The sequence below is a fragment of the Euprymna scolopes genome, chromosome 42 (assembly GCF_053919585.1).
Source record: "Euprymna scolopes isolate OS-2025 chromosome 42, ASM5391958v1, whole genome shotgun sequence".
Classification (NCBI taxonomy): domain Eukaryota; kingdom Metazoa; phylum Mollusca; class Cephalopoda; order Sepiida; family Sepiolidae; genus Euprymna; species Euprymna scolopes.
The window spans coordinates 7,788,193-7,793,904 of record NC_136523.1 but is presented as its reverse complement, the minus strand read 5'-3'; positions in this window follow the sequence as shown (position 1 = coordinate 7,793,904).

Below are 5,712 nucleotides of genomic sequence, written 5' to 3'. Positions count from 1 at the left end.
AGACACGCGACGGTTCTTACCCATGAAATTCTTTATTTGGCTAATCAAATCTGGTCTTATGACTACCTTAATCCTCCCACACCTCTCATCACCCCTTTACAGACCTTGCATTCCTTGAATCTCTTATGCCATTCGAAAAACTTACGCTTGATTCATACCAGATGGTTCAAAAGCAGTCTGAAGCATTCCATACGTTTCGTTGGCATTTTCTAATTTCATTGCATGTCGTTCTTCTAAAGATCCTCACATCCAGATTGCATTTGTAACAATCAGACTTTAGTAGGGTGTATTCCAATTCCTTCTGTATCTGTTTATTTGAACCTGAAATTATAAAAACTGGTCAATCATCTCATAAGATGAATAGCAATAACATACTGAATTTTCAAATGTCTACGAGCATTTTAAATGCTTATATAAAAAGTCTGGAGAAATATTGAAGGCACCGCGTAATATCAGAGAAATGTAATTGTTAAAAAATGAGAAAGATATTAGGTTTGCGAAAAGGTTATTCACGAAAACTTATCTGAGAGAAGAGTTAGAGTAACAGGTTGCACGTCTGCGACCCTTAATTTTGGCTTGTGTGTGTGTGTGTGTGTGTGTGTGTGTGTGTGTGTGTGTGTGTGTGTGTGTGTGTGTGTGTGTGTGCGGGACAAAAAGGCTTTCCTGCATGGAGTTTTGTTGCAATGCAGAAATCCGTGGATGAATGATGGCTAACTTCTACTGTCATCTATGGCTTTTTTTCGAGAAGTCGCCAACCAGTTTAAGGCGGTAACCGTAAGGCTGAAGTGGGGTAGCTTTTAGTGACTGCCATCAAGGACTTTTGTTACCGATATTCAGCGGTTGTCGTGTTGGGTTCGAAAAGAGGCCGGAACACAAATTGCCAGGGTTTATATAGGTTGGCTCATATGATCCCTAGGGGAGTAGGGATTGAAATGTAACGTTGTACACCTTTTTTTAACTGTGTCTTTACATGTTAACGGACCCAACACGTTGTAGACTCCGTTGCAAGGAAACAGAAGAAATAACAAAACTCGACACTATTTTTCTTTTCATAACAAAGCCTTTATATCCGGTATTTCCAACAACGCATTCTTTCTGAGCTACTTAAACAGTTCATTTCTCCTTTTCCGATCGAGTATGAGTTTACGTCTCTCTGTGACGCCACTCATTCGTCTCGAACCCGTTTCGAATCCCACTTCTCTGAACACTTATGTCTCGAATGCATCTTTTCCGTTTTCTAGTGTATCGAACACGTCTTTTTCTTCTTTCTCGTCTTTTTCTGCTCTTTCGTGTCTCATGCTCGCTGTGACGTCACATCGCGCAGTCGGCTTGGTCATTTGCATATGGTTGCTGCTGCTAATCCAGTGTCAGAGACTCTATTATAGAAATTCTTTTCAGCGAATCCCGGAGCCTGAAAGGGTCAAGGTAATAACTAATCAGTGAGTGGAGAAATAATTAAATTCAAATAGGAATTGATGTTTTAATATTAATCCCTTTAAACCGTACGTTTATAGATAAAAATGTTATTTAAAACTAGAACATGACAGAGACCGCCAACAAAAATTTAATTTTAAACTTAATCGTGACGGACCAACAAAAATGCCATTCTGAATAACGGACGAACGAAAATGATCTTGGGTAGTATAGGATCAGACAGATACTCCACTTTGTTCTTATCCAAGTTTGGTTACAAAGAGTGAAGTAACCCGATCATAGTTTTAAATTTAAATGTGACAGACTAAGTGAAATGCGTGACAGCCTAACTGAAAACATGACAGATTACCGAAAAGCGTTACAGACTAACGAAAAGTGTGACAAACTAACGTAAATGTGACACGTCAAGGAAAAAGCGTGCCTGACTAATGGAAAAATATGACATACAAAAAGAAAAACGAGACAGACTAACGGAAAAGAGTTATCAAATAATCTTGCTTTGTCATTTGGCTTTCAAACGAATCTTATATTTTTTTATCCTTATTTCAATATAAATACAAAATCCATTCCATTATTTTATTCAAGAAAATATTTCCAATATACAGCGTAATCTTAAGGTATCTTAAGAAGAAATTTTAATTCAGGGAATATTGCTTCATCGATGTCTAATGACTATCGATTAAATTAATGCAAAAAGGTCTAGATAAAAAAAAAATATTTGCATTTTAAACGTGATTAAGATGGAATTTTGTCTGTTTATTCAAAATAATGCATATATATATGTATATATATATATATATATATATATATATATATATATATACTTCTTTGATATACAGTTCTGTTTCGTTGCATCATAACCCAGGAGAGCTGCTAGACTAGCACCTCTCCCAAGCCGAGGATTGAACCTAGAACCATTGAGTTGACAGTCAACAGATTAACCCACGTAAATTATCTCGCCATTGCGTTGACAATCAGCAGTTCTACGGATTAACCCAGGTAAATTATGTCACCAAATGTCTATTTAAACAAACATTTGTCTACCACTATATATATATATATATATATATATATATATATATATATATATTGTATCGATATTCATATTAAAACCCTTTATTATTTATTAAGAAAGAAAATACTTCTTTTTCTTTTTTTTTTTTTTACATATGGATCGTGGAATTACATGCATCTGCAAAAAATCTAGCTAATTTGCATATTCTTTTAAACATTCATTTTAATTAATTCCCTTCTAGTTTTTTGGGGGGTGGTTCTTACGGAATGATCATCTTTAATTAACTATTACGTGTAATTATATTCAAGCAGATATTCTACATGATTTATATTTGCGAAATATTTGCATAAAAAGCTTCTGTATATATATTTTTGTATGCATATATATATATATGTTTAAAACTTTTGTCTACCAAACTCCTCTGTCAGTGTTTTTTTTTGTCTACAGAGATGAAACTTAATATATAGGGTATTCGAACCCATGCAAAATGTTATATTTGGGCTTTATCCGGGGGAAATCTGTGCAAAAGTGTGAAAATTAAAGAAGTGAAATTTGCAACGACTGTATTACGAATATGCATGCGTAACGTAATAGCTATTGGTTCATGTTTTAATTTTTAGCCTTGCAGACAACATGTCGTTATAGCCCAAGCAGTAACGTCAAAGTAAAAAGTAAATCGTAAGCTGAACGATTTGGTTTCGATTCTCGGTGGTGGGGCACGAGTCATTTTTTTTTAACTTTTTAAATCATTATGATATATTGGGTCTAACATAATATAATAATAAATACAAAATTTGCATTAATAAAATTATTATATTTAAGCGTATTTTACGATCGGACAATACCGAGCAGCCTGCTAGTATTATATATATATATATATATATATATATATATATATATATATATATATATATATAAATATATATATATATACTCTCCAGAACTGTTTTTCTTATATATATATATATATATATATATATATATATATATATATATATATATATATATATATATATATATATATATATATATATATAAGAAAAAGAGATATATGAGAAATTTTCTCTGGTCCCAAACGTTAATGTGAAGTGTACCCCATATATAAGAACCGCGGATATAATATAACCCGGATATGAGCAGTTAGATAATATAACCCGGATATAAGATAGGTTAGAGTTCCGGCTAGTGGTCTCTTATATCCGGGTTACTCTATATATCTAATATCTATATCTATCTATTATATATATATATATATATATATATATATGGCTACTTCATGTAATCACATAAATTAATATACGAAAGTATAATTTTATGCATAAACTTTAAGTACTTACTTAAACAGTGCCGAATACATAGGTAGAGCTAGGTAGTAAGTTATCAAAATATATGCGGCAATTAAGCTTAAATGCCATATATATTTTTATAAGTTTATATATATATATATATATATATATATATATATATATATATATATATATATATATATATATATATATATATATACGTTTTATTTTTTATTACCGTAACTTTCTGGTAATTTACATTATTGTTTCAGCTACCCGGCCGTTTTTTTTTTTGCCGTCTGTAGCTTCCTCAGACTTTTAGATAACTGAAAATATATAAAACTGAAATATTGTCATTACCCGCCTTCCCCCTCTATTATCCCACCCCACCTCATTTTTTCGTATTACTCCTAAAAACAATTCTTCCTAATACTAACCAACCATTTCTGTAAGGTCTGACGAGGTTGTTAGATCGTAAACACGGTCCAACATCCGAAGCATATGTAACCAAACAGATAAAACGGTAATGAAAAAATAAAACATATATATATATATATATATATATATATATATATATATATATATATATATATATATATATATATATTGGTATTTAGTCAAGAATGGAGAATCTTAGAAAAAAGAAAGAATGCATATTTTATAAGCAAAAGGAAAATAATAAATACTTGTCCTAATATATAATGTAATATATATATATATATATATATATATATAAATACTTGTCCTAATATGTAATGTAATATATATATATAAATACTTGTCCTCATATGTAATGTAATATATATATAAATACTTGTCCTAATATGTAATGTCATATATATATATACATATAAATACTTGTCCTAATATGTAATGTAATATATATATAAATACTTGTCCTAATATTTAATGTAATATATATATATATAAATACTTGTCCTAATATGTAATATATATATATAAATACTTGTCATAATATGTAATATATATATATAAATACTTGTCCTAATATGTAATGTAATATATATATATATATATATATATATAAATACTTGTCCTAATATGTAATGTAATATATATATAAACACTTGTCCTAATATGTAATGTCATATATATATACATATAAATACTTGTCCTAATATGTAATGTAATATATATATATAAATACTTGTCCTAATATTTAATGTAATATATATATATATAAATACTTGTCCTAATATGTAATATAATATATATATATATATATATATATAAAAATACTTGTCCTAATATGTAATGTAATATATATATATATATATAAATACTTGTCCTAATATGTAATGTAATATATATATATATATATAAATACTTGTCCTAATATGTAATGTCATATATATATATATATATGTATATAGATAGATAGATAGATAGATAGATAGATAGATACTTGTCCTACTATGTAATGTAATATATATATAAATACTTGTCCTAAAGGACACATATATTTGTGCTAGTCCTTAATATCTTATATGATTCCAAAAAAGTATAATAAACTACATTTTATTGAGCGCTAAAAACAGGCAAAAGTTATAGCCAGTTGATATGCTAAATTGATGGTTGAATATGTGTAAATTTGTGCTAATTTTTGCATTAAATACTAGTCAGTATTGATTACTAGCTGTGCATCGAACGGATACCATAATACTAAATTCGCTGCACTAATCATCAAAAAAGTGTATAAAATTTCAGTCAGATCGATCAAGTAGATTTCAAGAAAAACTGAAACAGGCAAAAAATATAATATAGACTGAATTATTCATTGATTTTTAAATGTTTTTATTCGGATTGTGGTCCATTTTACGATTTTCATCATGAGTTTCTTTTTCTATATTATTTTTTAATTTTCAAGTAACAAATAAGTTATTTTTCGTTTATAGAGGTCTAGCCTGGACACAGACTTTATGATAGGTAAACGATCACTAATATAAAATTAATATT